Source organism: Ahaetulla prasina, chromosome 11, assembly GCF_028640845.1.
Source record: "Ahaetulla prasina isolate Xishuangbanna chromosome 11, ASM2864084v1, whole genome shotgun sequence".
Lineage (NCBI taxonomy): Eukaryota > Metazoa > Chordata > Lepidosauria > Squamata > Colubridae > Ahaetulla > Ahaetulla prasina.
In genome coordinates, this window is record NC_080549.1 from 1,583,526 (window position 1) to 1,599,863 (window position 16,338).

A 16,338-nucleotide genomic window follows, 5' to 3' on the forward strand; every position below is an offset into this window, starting at 1 on the left:
AGGCAGAGATTGGGCCAAGACCATCTGGGAGTGATGTGCAGACTCTGTAGCCTCCAGAGGCTGATAGTAATGAGGCAGAGGAACAGGAGGAGCCTGTTCCTAATGTACACATGAGAAGAAGGCAGGAACAGCTAACACAAAGAGGACGACGCGGGAGTAGGGCCAAGAAATGATTGGCCCCTCCCATAAGGCTTAAAAGACCAGCAACGGCGTTTGGGCTCTTTGTCGAAAAACAACCTTGATAGAATTGCTCCTTGTCTTGCTGCATTTATTTCTTGTCAGCGTCTTCTGCTTTTGAACTTTTGCCAAGAAAAGCCTTTGGCAGTTTGCCTAATTAGACCAAGGTTGGTGATAAGACTGAAGAATTGTGTTATGAAGAATTTGTTTTGATTTAGTTTGGACGATGCTGAGAATGAGTTAATTCTCAGCTGTTCTAATAAAGTCTGTTTTTGAACTGATTGCGTCTGCTACTACCTACTTGGGTCTGGGTCACAACAGCGCTTCGGTGGGATTTCAGGAAAATGGGGCAGGGGTAGCCACCAAGAGAGAGACTCTCTTATCACGCAGACACCCCTGCTCAGCAACTCACTTTAAAGCAGCCCTTGCAATAGGTTGGAATGGAGATTTTACACTATCCTTCCCCTGCCACGGCCACCAAGCCACGGCCACCAAACCACACCCACAGAACCGGTAGTAAAAAAATTTGAAACCCACCACTGGGCGGGAAGGAGGGAAACAGCGGGAAGTCTGCCGGAGAGTTGTACTTATTTGACAATCACAGGAAGCGTTTCTGCTTTGCCGGAGGACGCAGAAAACGGTGATTTTTTAAAAACGTGATAGAGAAGAGATGCAGCTCTACCTGTCCAATTGGTACCAATCACGATGCCCCAAACAGAAGCTTCCTCCCATCGGAGAAACATGGTTTTTGTCAGGTTCCTGCACAGGGCATACAAAATATGCTAATGAAATGCAACTCCACTCCAAAGTGAGGCGGCCCTCAGGAAAAAAAACTTCTACAAACCTTTCATGGCTGGATTAAGGACAGGGTTTCTGAAGCTGTAATTTACTTTAGAAAATATATTTTTTAGAAGATCTGGGGTTGGTTTGTTTTTTCCATCCAAAGGGTACTTGGACTGCTATACGTATTTTTTTTTTATTCCTGGCTCAAAGCAAAGGCCGCCTTCTCCAATTTCCAGGTGCTTCAAAAGTCCCTTCCTTCCTGAATAGCTTCATTGTTACACACCGAAAGATGTATTTTGAGAGCTTAAAAAGGTAAGAGGGCTACCTGCTGTTTCCACACGGCTACGACGCCTCGCTTATTTATTCAGAGAATTTATAGACTGCCTATAACTGAACATGGCTGCGAGGAGTCCTATAAATGACAAACACATTCAAAGCAATTAAGGGACAGTCAAGAAGTAAGATTGACAACTCGACTCATAATAATAATAATAATAAAGCTGGAGCCTTAAAAGCAGATGCTAGAAGCAGGAAATCTGGGGGCGGATGTTCCCAAAAAGTTTCTATTTTTTTTTTCTTTAATAAATCAGCGTTAATGGATGTGGCCGGTTTTTTGTTTTGTTTTTTAAATTGCAAATATCCTCCTTGAAAAAATCAGCAATAAAATCAGCCATAAAAACATGAAGAACCTCAAACAACACAGGCTGAAACAACCATAGCAAGATCAGAAATATGAAACGGCCTTTACAAACGCATTAAATCCAGGCCTGGGACCCAACCCTCCCCTTCCTTTCCAGCAATCCCAGTGGGGAAATGTGTTTCAATACCACAGACAGCAGCAGCTTGAGGGACTTCCATGGGTGAGCTGCGCCCTCCCCCCAAAAAATAACTCTCTCCCACTTCATCTGACTGTGATGTTATGGCCCTCGGCACACAAGCTTTACAGAAAAGCAGGGTCTTCCAGGGGGAGGGACTGCTGGGGGTTTGCAGGGGTTCGGGAGAACCTCTAGCTAAGATTCTGGGCAGTTCAGAGAACCCCCAAATCCCTCTCCTGGCTGGCCCCGCCCATCCCACCCCACCCTTCCCAGCAGTCCCCATGTGGCCTGTTTTGGATGCAGGTAAGTGCAGGGCACACGAGGCTCAGGGTGGGCAAAAAACAGGCCTACTGGACATTCAGAGAGTCTCTGGAGGGCCTCCGGAGCCTGGGGAGGCAGTTTTCACCATCTGGGAGGCTCAAGGAGAGCCTCTAGAGCCCAGGGAAGGCAACCCCCTCCCCGCCGTGGTGCAGGAGGTCGACTAGGCCACACCCACCATGGCCACGCCCACCCAGCAACCAGGTAGATAACCCCTTGCTAAAATTTTTGAAGCCCACCCCTGGCCAGTCTTCCTCCCCTCAAAGGGCAATTCAGCCCCTCCAAGAGGACGCAAGCGGTTCCCTATATTTCGATTCCACACAGATGGATGGAGACACTCAATGCTATGGACCAATGGATGTTCTGTATCTGTCCTGAAGTCACGGCGCCATTTTCTACTTCTCCTCTTCTTGGCCTCATATGGGGAGGGGTCCAAGGGAGGGGACTGGAAAGCCATTAGCAGGAACATTGCTTTCTCCTGGGGCCTAGAGACGCCTCCCGAGCCATTGTGCAGGTAACCAGGTGTCCTAAGCTCCTCTCATCTTGCCACATTCTGGAAAGAAATGCTGTGCTTATATCTGAATAGACCCACCTATGCATTTTCTGAGCAGATATATTAAACATCATGATTGAATTGTTTCTCTTGGCTCAACAGTTTAGGATAGTATTTCCCAACTGTGTCAACTTTAAGACAGGTGGACTACAACTCCCAGAATTCCCCAGTCAGCATTCTGGAGTTGAAGCCTATACATGATGGCTGAGGAATTCTGGGAGCTGAAGTCCACATATCTTAAAATGGCCTCAGTATTGGTTTAGGGTAGGGGTCTCCCATCGTGGCAATTTGAAGATTCGTGGACTTCAACTCCCAGATTTCCTCTGCCAACATGGCTGGCTGAGGAATTCTGGGAGCTGAAGTCCACATATCTTAAAGTGGTCTCAGTATTGGTTTAGTAGGATAAATGCAGGCCCTTCTCCTTTGCTGGCAGAAGATTCCCGACAGCCGTTCATGCACTCCTGTCGCCATTTCCCATCCGCCCTTCCACCCTTTGCCTTCCCCAGCAGTGATTTATACCAAATGGTTCACCTTTACCATTTTTTAAAATATACTTACTGGCTCCCCCTCCTTCGCCTAAATGCAGCTTTGCCCATCACTCTGGCTGCCTCCAGAGTTTATGGCGGTGATGCAAACAGACTGCTTATCCCCATGGTGTTATTTACTCCTGCTTATTCTCTTCTGCTCCCATCCGGGAGATTTATAATGATATTAGTTTCCTTCCCGTGGGCTCATTTCATAAGACTGCAAGGCAATCATTCTGAATGCAGAAGAGCTGACAAGAAAATGAGATAATGGCAGCAGGCCCCTATTCTAACCAGCAACACCAAGGGGGAAACTGAGGCTCCAGAAGGGAGGAGCAGCCCTGACAGCCTTCGCCCTGCTCTGTCCTGGCCATGGGTTGGTGCCACCATCCCAACATCACTCCTCCAGTTCAGGGGTCTCCAACTGTGGCAACTTTAAGACTTGTGGACTTCAACTCCCAGAATTCCAGCATAGCTGGCTGAAGAATTCTGGAAATTGAAGTCCACAAGCTTTGCTGGCTGAGGAATTCTGGGAGTTGAAGTCCACAAGTCTTAAAGTTGCCAAGGTTGGAGACCCTTGCTCCAGTTAATTATGCGTTGTGGGGAAAGTGTGGTGTTTTTTTTTAAAGTGGGGTCTCTAAGATCTGATGAATCTGCTGAGGCGTGAAGTTAACACAAAGGGAGGCCAAACTGGCAACCATCACAGATCACATCTCTCTGGCCTTTCTCTCCTCAAACCTCCAGATGTCAAAACAATCCAGGTTGTGTTTCAAAATAAGAATAACAACAAAGTTGGAAGGGTCCTTGGAGGTCTTCTAGTCCAGCCCCCTGCTTAGCCAGGAAATCCCACACCACTTCAGACAAATGATTATCCAATCTCTTCTTAAAAACTTCCAGAGTTGGAGCATTCACAAGTTCTGGAGCAGGGATCTCCAACCTTGGTCCCTTTAAGACTTGTGGACTTCAATTCCCAGAGTTGGGGACTCTGGGAGTTGAAGTCCACAAGTCTTAAAGGGACCAAGGTTGGAGACCCCTGTTCTGAAGGCAAGTCGTTGCACTGATGAATTGTTCTCACTGTCAGGAAATTTCCCCTCGGTTCTAGGTTGCTTCTTTCCTTGATTAGTTTCCACCCGTTGCTTCTTGTCCTGCCCTAAGATGCTTTGGATAATAGCTTGATTCCCTCTTTTTGGGGGGCAACCCCTGAGATATTGGAAGACTGCTATCCTGTCTCCCCTAGTCCTTCTTTTCATCAAACTAGACATACTGAGTTCCTGCAACCGTTCTTCATATGCTTTAGCCTCCAGTCCCCTAATCCTCTTTGTTGCTCTTCTCTGCACTCTTTCTAGAGTCTCAACATCTTTTTCACATCGTGGCAACCAAAACTGGATACAGTATTCCAAGTGTGGCCTTCAAGTCTGCTTATTTCATCCAGTAATTCAGCCACAGGTTGCCTCTCTCCCACCCTGGCAGACATGAGGAGAAACCTGTAAGCTGTGGTGGTGAGTTTAATCCCCACTGCGGGCAGGCTTAAATCTTTATCTCCTGCTAGCGAGCCCAAACGCTGAGCATGCAGAGACGAAATATTAGATTATTAAATCAATGACACTCCGGTTATTAGTCACACTTGTCCGCATTACCTGACTGGTAATGATCTTCTATTTTTACTCTCCTCCTGATAGTGTCCCAGAGGCCTTGAAATTATGTCCAGAAAATTAATTTCTTTGCATTGGGACGAGAAATAGAATGGGGAGGGAACCATCCTGACGTGGAGGCCGTTTATCCTGCAGGAAAAACCTGGCCAGATTGTGGTTTCTTGCTCCAAGGGGCAAGGGTCTGTTTTTCTTGGAGGGGTTTATGGATTTGGAACAACATCAGAGCAGAAGCTCTGGCCAGATGGTCAGGCAGGTCTCTTCAAAGCCTCCTGAGAAAGTGGCCAAATCGGATAAAACCATTTTGTTGACTTCATCCATATTTTCCCAAGTTCTGCCACTTTAAGGAGCACGGCCTTCAAAATACACTGATCCGTGGATGCAAAGGAGCGGGTTCAAATGCAACCTTCCCCTACTCCAAGATGTGTCAAAAGAAGAGGAGGGAAACCTTCTGGCAAATTCTGCCCCCTCCCCCAGGTGTGTGCACAATCACATACAATCATTAGCACTTTGAGCAAACTCTCCAACTTCAATCAACAACCTGCTGGCTCAACGGCATCATTAGAGGTTGTAGGAATGTAATTTGTTTCCAATCTGCCTTTTTTAAACAGGTACAATGTGTTTCACCAAGTTTATAATTAATTCTGAAGTACTGGGGGGGAAATAAATGGAGTTTGATGGATGACCTGGTGGGGGAAGCAGCTGTTGCCTCACCTGACCTCTGGGATGCATGGAGGAGATCTTCTACTTGTTGTGACCGAGGCCCAAGTAGTGATTATTAAACACAATTCAGTCCTCAACAAACTTATTTTATTAAAACAGCTGAGAATTAATTCATTCTCAGCTTCATCCAAAACAAAATTCTTAATAACCAGTCCGTTGGCCTTATCACCAACCTTTGATGTCTTTGGCAACCTGCCAAAGGCTTTTCTTGGCAAAACCCCCACAAAGTTCAAGAGAGGCTGACAAGAACCATGGAAATCAACGTTGCTTTCCTACAAAGAACCCAATAGCTTGTTGCTGCTCTTTTAAGCCTTATGGGAGGGGCCAATCATCTTCCGGCCTTACTCCCGAGTTGTCCTTTTTGCTTCAGCTGCTCTTGCGCTCTGGCAGCTCTTCGCATGCGTGCACTAGGAACAGGCTCCTCCTGTTCTTCTGCCTCTCTGCTGTCCACCTCTGAAGGCTCCGGAGTCCGCGCATCATTCCCAGATGGCCCTGGCCCCATCTCTGCCTCCATCGCAGAGCCCTGTCTGGGCCTTCCCCAGCCTTCAGGACTGGCCCATTGTCCTCCCCAACCTCCTCACTGTCAGACTCCGCTGCCAGCTCTGCAGGCTCCTGGTAGACCACAACACTACATCCCAGATAAAGATCAAGAAGACCATCAGCGGAAGGTCCTGCGCATGCGTGGAGGTGGCAACCGCACTCACATTTGCAAACCGGTAGCGAAGTTAAGTGAATACCACCCCTGCTGGACACTTGCCACAAAAACGGGACCACCAAGGTGTCCCTAGCCAGAACTTAAGACCAACAACGGTGCTAGTTCCTCAAGTTTCCCCTTGACCTCCAAGGGAGTGACGGATATTGGGTGGGCCCCTTTAGTCACTCTGTGACTCTTTTGCAAGGTGTTTTCAATCTGTCAAAAAAGCTATAATTAGACCCAATTAACATCCTTCCAGCTGAGGAAGGATTCGTTTTGATTGCTGAGCAAAAGTGCGGGAGGAGTACTTACTTTCCTGAGGAAAAATCACCCGTTAAGAATTTAGGGTGTTCGTGTGTGTCCACATACAGGCAGATGTGCATCAAACTTTTTGGAGAAACATCTGCCGCCGCACAAGAATTCCAAGCCAATATTTACCTGCTGCAAAAAAAAAAATCTTATTTACACCCCCTGGAATTTTTTTCTTCTGCTGACAAAAACCAGGTTTATATATTGGGAGAGATTTCGGACCCACAGAAGTCTCTAAAAGGACATTTCACCAGCAAAGCCATCCACAGATTTATACGCAAGAAATGTTCCTTTTGTTCTGCAGTGTGTTTGGGTAGAGCAATGCGAGGGAATGTAAGTCTCGTTTTATTACCTTCCTCAAGGTTTGGCTAAATCAAGAAAGAAAAAAGACAAGCAATCATTTTGCTTAAAGAAATTTGCAGAGAGAATCAAAATGATGGATGCCGAGAAGATTTCTGCATTCTTCACGCCCAAACTATTTGGGACTGAAGAAGCAGCAGGCCATTTTTCTGAAATTGTCTGAAGATCCCTTGTTCGCAGCGATGGTGGGACGTGACGCAAGATTCCTGAAACGCAAACAAGCTGAACAAAACAAGACAGATGAGTCAGTTACGTTTTCCTAGGAACTTCGTGGGCTTTAAGTGAGGCACATACAGAATATCTGTCGCGGGTTTTGGAGTTATGTAAAATGTTGGTTATTAGTCAGAATGGGGAGCTGTGGAGAGTACAGTCCTCTCCATCCCATTCACTGGCTCAGCTAATGATTCGTGCAGGATTATGGGTTACCAACTTTGCAGAGGGGAAGTTGAGGCGTTCGCTCTATTGTGCAATTGGATTTCATGCTATATTAGCGACAACGATGGGCAATGATACAGAATGCAAAATCGAGGCCATCAGGAAAAATCTGTAGGGTTTTTCTGTGTATTCTACAGTTGCCTGCACACTAAAATACACACATGCACACTTTCATTTATATATAAGGTTTGGTTTTTTTTGTGTAGCCCAGCATCTTCCTGGAACCACTGGCAAAAAAAAAAGTAATTTTGCTATGCCTGCGGATACAGTGGGCAAATCTGAATTTAATGCTTTCTGAAATGTTTCCGTTTTTTGATCCATCATCGTTACCCCACTGCATCGTCCCCAAAAAGAATCTAAAGATAAGGAAAATGGGTCTGGCAAGGGAAGAGAAAGAATGCCAGCTCAATACAACAGAAGGCTGCATTTATTGAAAGACGGTCACCCAAATATAAGTGGTCCTCTTTGTTCCAAATCTTGCACTCTTTAGATACCAACATGACCAAAGCAGAGTTGGTGGCACGAGACACACAACGGAACCCTGGTGGTGCTCTGGAATCTTACCAAGAACCACCGCAAATATATTTTTGTGCAATTTATGGTCTTGCAGCTGGTAGAAGTGGGTCCTACATAGGTCACTTTGAAGATGGCACTGAAGTCCCTGGATCTTCTTTTCCTTTCCAAAGTAGTCAGTTCTTTTTGGAACTAAAAACACAGCTGGGGACCTGAAGTTATAATTCTTTGACCCAAGTTCTTGATGGGACCCTGTGTGTACAGCCTGCACTGGAAAAAGGACTCAAAAGATCTGTAGGAGTGTGGATCCGTAAGTGAATGAGAGGTTTTACCAGTTGCCATATTGTTGCATTACAATCTGGGCAAATAGAGAATTTCCAGCATTCCAGCATTTGGTTAGACATTCAGGTCTAACCAAATGCCAACATGAAGTAGACAGTGAGGGACATAGATGTTATTCCTCAAACTGGTGTCCTCCAGGTAGCTTTGCATCTAAAAAGATAAAGGTAAAAGTTCCCTTTGCACATATGTGCTAGTCGTTCCCGACTCTAGGGGGCAGTGCTTGTCTCCGTTTCAAAGCCGAAGAGCCAGCGCTGTCCGAAGACGTCTCCGTGGTCATGTGGCCAGCATGACTCAACATCAAGGTTTTAAGGACATGGTGGCTCAGTGGCTAAGACGCTGAGCTTGTCGATCGAAAGGTCGGCAGTTCAGCAGTTCGAATCCCTAATGCCACGTAACAGGGGTGAGCTCCCGTTCCTTGTCCCAGCTTCTGCCAACCTAGCAGTTCGAAAGCATGTAAAAAAATGCAAGTAGAAAAATAGAGACCACCTTTGGTGGGAAGGGAACAGCTTTGCATCTAGACCAACTTATTTTCCAAAGCGCCTGAAGGCAAGATAAGAAACAATGGATGGAAACTAAGCAAGGAGAGAAGCCACCTGGAATTAAGGAGAAACTTCCTAACAGTGAGGACAATTCAACCAGTGGAAAAACTTGCCTTCAGAAGTTGTGGGTGCTTCATCAGTGGATTTTTAAAAAGAGACTGGAGACCCACTTGTCTAAAATAGTATAAGGCAGGGGTCAGCAACCTTAAACACTCAAAGAGCCATTTGGACCCGTTTCCCACAGAAAAGAAAACACCGGGAGCCACAAAACCCTTCCCGTGCCTGACTATTTCCTGAGCGGCCACAAAACTAGTATATGTAGTTTGAATTAAACCTTGTTTTCTTCTGAAACTTTTCTTTTCTTGGATTTATCCATGGTTGGCCTATCGGGGGTTGAAAAGCTCAATAAATCGTGTGCCAGCGGGTGTCACACATTGGCGGTTGTGATGCATATTTTGAACGATAGGGAGCCGCAGCAGAGGGGCGAAAGAGCCACATGCGGCTCCAGAGCCGCAGTTGCTGACCCCTGGTATAAGGTCTCCTGCTTGAGCAGGGGGCTGGCCTAGAAGACGTCCAAGGTTCCTTCCACCTCTATCCTGATTGATTGATTGATCATATAGGGACACACACACACACCTCAGCCTAGGAGAAACTACTTTAAACAGGATGATGATGATGATGATGATGATGATGATTATTATTATTATTATTAATTGAATTTTTATACCGCCCTTCTCCCGAGGGACTCAGGGCGGTTTACAGCCAAGATAAAAAACGACAACAATATACACATAAAACAATAACTTAAAAAACTTATTACACAGATGGCCGAATTAAAACATTAAAATAATAAAACCCCATAAAATTATGAAATATTAAAACATTAAAACTATTAAAATCCTATGCCAGTCCTGCGCGAATAAACAAATAGGTCTTCAGCTCACGGCGGAAAGTCCGAAGGTCCGACAGTTGACGAAGTCCAGGGGGAAGTTCGTTCCAAAGGGTGGGAGCCCCCACAGAGAAGGCCCTCCCCCTGGGGGCCGCCAGCCGACATTGCTTGGCTGACGGCACCCTAAGGAGTCCCTCTCTGTGCGAGCGTACAGGATCGCCTTACTCTCTAGTCCAGAAGCCTTCCTGCCACTGGTCCAGGCCTATGAAGAAGTCAGCATTATTTTAGTCACACGGAGCTCCTCCTACAGAGTTCTACGGGTCTTCCCTTGACTAAAAGGTTACAAGCCACATCCTTCATGCGCAACTGGCAAAAGTGCTTGATCTGCCAGATAAAACCCGTACCTGACAACGTAACCCAGATTACAGCAGCAAAACGTTGCGACTTTTGCCCCGTTACCAGCAGCCTTTTTGTGCCGCTAAAGCCAACAGGGAGACAGGAGTTGGCAGCGCATCAAAGGAAACCTGCAGGCTCAATGACCCACATTCTGCATTTGCAACCCTAACGAGGGCTCTTTGCAAGCAGCCGGGGAAAACTGCTAATGGCAAGATGAATTGGAGGCGCCATCCTAACCTTGCAGAAAAATCTCATTCCAGCCTCAGCCTGGCCTGGAAGAAAGTCACTTCTCAAAGACAAGGCAGCTAAAAGGCAGCTGTGAATGTTTTTGTAGCAATTGCAATTCGGTGTGGGAACTTTTACAAGTAGAACCAGGGCAGGAAAAGAGAGAGATGGAAAAAAAAATTCTGTTGTTAAATCAGTCTTGATGAAGGAAAGATTTCCTAGCATGAGTTATTGTGGGGGAGAAAAAAAATGAGAAATGTTTACGGCGATCGGTAGAAACCAACTGTAAAGAATCTTTAGCCATATACTGAGGTTATTTTCTTCTTCTTGAGAACATGCAACGGCAGGGCCACGTATAACATTTCATGTATTTATTTAAAACGTCCCTACCTCACTTCCTGCTTAAGACATCACGAAGAGCTCTACAGTAAATTATCTGGAAATCTACACAGCTTTTCTGGAAAATACACTGAGCTACCTCTGAGACTCTGTGTGTCATTCATTCCAGACAAGCGATTTGGCAGCCTTTCAGATCTGGAGGCAAGCCAAAGCAATGATGAAAATAGTGAAATGTTTCAACTGCACTTATTCAAAGAGTATATTTAAAAGAGGGGCCATGTGGACACTGTCATACTACAGTCTTATCACTAGGTGGCAGAAGACTCAGAGGTGGCTGGGCAGCCATGATTTCCCTCTGCTGCTTACTGGCTGGTGTATCCTCAACAGAGTTTTCCAGATCCATAACACTTAACTTCTGTCTTTCTTCAGTGGTTCTCCCCTGAAATTCCTTTCCTAATTTGTCCTCCTGGTTTGTAATATCTGAACTAAAGGAGGAACCAAGAATGGTGATACAGTAGCAGCTTCTGAAATGAGTTCCTGATGGGCCTTACCACTTTGAGCTTCAACTGACACACCTCAAATGCCACCCCAAGGGCAAGGAAAGAACCCGGGCCAGTCTCAGCAATATTGCTGGAACCCATAAACAGATGAGGATCGACCCTGAACTCCCCACCAGAGGCAATATCTGAAATTGGAATTAATCTGGGGAAACCATGCCCTAGAGCGAATTCATAGCTTTGAGGGCATTCATATATTCTGGTTGTTTTGGGTCCTGTGAGGCATGTAACCAGGTCATGTGAAGGTCCAATCAAACTGATTTATTGTTAAACAGCCTATGCAGAGGAATCTTCTTAACAGCTAGCACCTGCTTAGAGTTAGATACTAGCAAAAGCAATAACACTTAAACTTATATACTGCTTTACAGTGCTTTTACAGTGCTCTCTAAGGAGTTTTACAGAGTCAGCATATGGCCCCCAACCATCTGGGTCCTCATTTTACCGACCTTGGAAGGATGGAAGACTGAATCAACCTTGAGCCTGGTGAGATTCGATCTGCCAAACTGCCGGCAGATGGTGATCAGCAGAAGTAGCCTGCGGTACTGCACTTTAGCCACTGTGCCACCACGTCTCTTAGTTGATAAGAGTCAACTAAATTCAAGGGAAGTTGAACATATTGCTTGTGGCTATGTAGGGATTCTGGGCTGATTCCTCCTTTAACTCCACCCTCAGGTTCTGCCACTCCATCTCCTGCAGGTCCCTGTCTGTCAACTATTCCATCTGTTGAATTACTTTTTTTGATGCTCGCATATGCAGCCCCACCAAAATAGTTGTTCCCTTTAATTTCAAATCCACCCCCTCCTCGGTAACTTTTGTGACTGCTTCCCTGCATCCACATTTGAGAAACATTTGGTAAATTGGTAAACTTTGTAAAAACAAACAAACAGGATATCCATTTTTTCTTAAACTTGGTCAAAGCATACACTGGAATTTTCTGGATTATACAACGCCATCAGGGGCCGAGTGCATAGGTGGTATTACCAGCTGAAGGCTAAAATTAGCATGGCACCTGACGCTGACAGTTCAGCTGCAGAGGCCAAGAATAGTTTTCCTTTAAAAGCCATGTTAATTCTTTTTTTTGCCACGTTCCATTAAAAAGCAAAGTTGAGTCACAGTCTATGTTGGGCCCATGGAATAAATGAGCAGGAGCAGCGCCTGGGTGGGAAGTGCCAGCCTCAACTGTCGTAGCAAATAAGGAAATAACCTCAGATACGAGTTGCTGTAGAAGATTCACAGGGTGCGCACACACGCACAAACACACACACCCTAACGAAGTATTGCTTGCTTCACCGTGGCTTTATTGGATCACCATTGGCTGATTCTGCAGAACCCCCGTGATAAGCCATGGTTAGCAAACCCCAACGGACAGGCTTTACAAAACAAGGCCATCCCAAACCTCAGCATGATGTGTGCATCCAGCCCTTCACGTTCTCAAACAGCGCCACCTAGTGACAAAGCCATTGGATAACATTGTCCATGCATATTTTCTCTCTCACCAATACTGAGTGAGGGCCATTGTGATGGTTTTTCCTCTAGATTCCCCTGTTGTTCCTATGTCTCCCATGGATCAGGCAGGGGTGGGTCCCCCATTAGGTTCCCTGCATTTTTAAAGGAAAACGCCTCCTATGTGTAGTATCCCTCCACCTGCTTTGAGACCCAAAGGTTCTTTTCTTCTGCAACGGCTACCGTGACTCCTAGCAGAAATACTCTCAATATTTATGACACCGCAGATAATGTCAATTTAATGCTGGCGTTGAAACGCAGCCAAGGAGGGTCTGTTGTCTCCATCCAGCGTCCTAGAACATAGTGTTTGACCAACCAACCAGACACCGTCCTCATAACAAGTGGGACACGGTAATCCTTCTGAACCGAAGTCCAGTTAACGTGCTGCATAGTAATTACCAGCAGGCTGACAGGAGACACTGTCTCTTTTCGGCATTAAATTCAAGCCCTGACCTTTTCAAACATAATGACTAACTCAACCTTTACATAATAATACATGTGATATTTGGAGAACATAACGTAAGGTGCCATTTTAACTAATTGGAGAGAAATAGATTTACAGAAGCAAATGAAATCGCCAATCGGGGGCCTTTCCCTTCTTATCTCCTTGATGTCATAATCATCAGCCTTTGATGGCGAGATTCTGGGCTCTCAGTCCACAGGCTCCCGTGGCCAGACGTGAATCCAGACTTTGTGGCTGGGGATGCAATTTGTGTTCCTCGCCTGCAGAGGTTTGTGAATAGAAAAAAGCTCAGATCGAGATAAAGGGGCAGAACAGAAATTTTCAAAACAAAGGCAGAGTTTCTATGGATGGTTTTGAAAGGCATAGATACCCTGTTTCCCCCAAAATAAGACATTCCCGATAATAAGCCTATCGGGCTTTTGAGCGCATGGCAGTAAGGCCAAGCGCTTATTTCAGGGTTCAAAAAAATATAAGACAGGGTCTTATTTTCGGGGAAACACCATAGTAACTTGTGAAATCCTTATTGCCAAAAGCGTCATTGGAGGCCACTTCCACATCCCAGCATGTCTTCTTACAATGACAAATAGAGAAACTAAGATAAGACACCCACGTTACATTATTCACTTCTTAGAACCAAACTTTTCTCATTTCGGAAATTGTGGCAAAGGTGGGGGCAGAGCCTGGCCGAAGAATAATCCCCAGGATGCAGCCCATGGATGGAGTAATTAGGCACAAGTCCCAAAATCAAAAGAGCCCCTTCCAAGGTGGCCCCCAGGAAAATACAGCAGCCACCTGCCCTCACCTGTGAGATGAGGGACCGATTTGGAAGTTGTGACTTGACTGCAAAGGTTGTACACAGCTCAATGGGCCCTCTGCCATTTCCAGAGTCAGCGGATCATTTTGCAAGATGGTGTAAAGGTAAAAGTTCCCCTTGCACATATTTGCTAGTCGTTCCTGACTCTAGGGGGCAGTGCTCATCTCCGTTTCAAAGCCGAAGAGCCAGTGCTGTCTGAAGACGTCTCCGTGGTCATGTGGCCGGCATGACTCAATGCCAAAGGTACATGGAACGCTGTTCCCTTCCCACCAAAGGTGGTCCCTGTTTTTCTACTTGCATTTTTTACATGCTTTCGAACTGCTAGGTTGGCAGAAGCTGGGACAAGCAATGGGAGTTCACCCCATTATGCAGCACTAGGGATTCGAACCGCTGAACTGCCAACCTTTCTATCGACAAGCTCAGTGTCTTAGCTACTGAGCCACTGCATCCCTTTTGCAAGATGGAGGATCAGTTAACTCTTCATAATGACAGTCAAGAAGAAGCCTTTTCCCAGGACAACATTTTGGGGGACTCAAAGTTCCCTTTGGACTTTCTGGATCGGGGGTTGAAGGGTATTAAACCCCCACAGTTAAAGCTGTAAAGCTCTGGTCCAACATCTGGTCCATCTTCCCATTCTGGAGATCCAGAACGTTGGTGGTGGAGACATGATATGTTTTGGGAGATGCTGGGTGGAGACTACCTGAGACTCTGGAACCAACTTATGGAATACTTGTAACTCCTGGTTGAATGGTGGGGCTCCTTGACGCTCTCTGAGCTTGGTTTTTCTTTTTCTTTTTCCTGCAATGTTCCATTACCCAGCATCTGATGATGTTACTTAGTTGGGCCGTGAAATGTCTGCAAGAAAACAACCAGGGGCCGCTCAGATGCAAGAAGTTCACAGAAGCTGGTAGATGGTGCCACCAACGTTCCTCTACCAAGACCCTCCTCAGTGTGAGTTGCATTAGAACTCCACAAACCCATCATCCCCAGCCACCAAGTGAAGTTGCAAGCTGCAGAGAGCCAGACAAGGCTGCATCAACCCTCCTTCCCTCCCCCGGACTTGCCATCTTAGAGGTACCACCGCTTCCCCGCCGTGCTTGGCAAGGTTCCTCCGCCTTCTTTTCACGAGACCCTCGCTGCTTTCCTTAAGTGGACAATCAGCGAGTTTTATGGTGACAAAATGGCCCAATCCAGCTGCTGCAAACCCTTCCCGACCGCTAAATGCTAAAACAAGATCCCAATTGGCTCCAGAGTGATAAAATGACCCAGCCAAGTGAATTGCGCTGTGAAAAATAAATGTAAAAACGCCACTGTAGATGCGCAAATGATTATTTCATTATCTGGCCAATGTACAAGCGACAGATACAAATTGTTCCAATCATACAGTGATGAAAAAGTAATGAGCAATGGATTCTCGAACGAGCCCAGGAAGAAAGTAATGAATTGCAGTTTAAATGAAAGCAGGAATCAATGGAGTGGATCAGAGGCTGTCCTTCAGTCCCCAAAATACTCTTCCAACACTGTCATTCCAGAACAAAATGGCCTTAAAATGAACGGGGTCGCATTTAGATGGGGGGGGGGGGTGGCCTCTTCCAGAAGATCGGAAGGAAGATCAGTCCACAATTGAATCGCGCCAACAGCCTCCAAGCACCTGATTCCTAATCCAAGGCTGAGTTTTTAATTCCAATTTAGAAAAGGCCCAGATCTGTTCCGAGATCTCCAAACCACACTGCGTTCTCCTGCTCTTCTCCTATAGCAATAGAGCAATAGAGCAATAGATTTATATACTGTTTCACAGAGCTTTACAGCCCCTCTCTAAGCCGTTTACAGAGCCAGCATATTTTCCCCAACAATCTGGGCCCTCATTTTACCAACCTTGGAAGGATAGAAAGCTGAGTCAACCTTGAACCAGTCAGGATTGAACTGCTGGCAGTGGGCAGAATTAGCAATAACAATAGCATTTAGCCTTATATACAGTGCTTTTCCAGCCCTCTCTAAACGGTTTACAGAGTCAGCCTCTTGCCCGCAACAATCTGGGTCCTCATTTTACCCACCTCGGAAGGATGGAAGGTTGAGTCAACCTTGAACCCCATCAGGATCGAACTGGCAATGGGCAGAGTTAGCAATATCAATAGCAATTAGACGTATATGCTGCTTCACAGTGCTTTAAAGCCTTCCTTCCTTCCTTCCTTCCTTCCTTCCTTCCTTCCTTCCTTCCTTCCTTCCTTCCTTCGCATTCAGCACTACACTCAGATTTATGTACCGCTTCACAGTGCTTTACAGCCCTCTCTAAGCGGTTTACAGAGCCAGTATATTGCCCCCAATAATCTGGGTCCTCATTTTACCCACCTCGGAAGGACGGAAGGCTGAGTCAACCTTATGCAGCCACCAACCCATCCCCCATGTAAGCAGATAAAT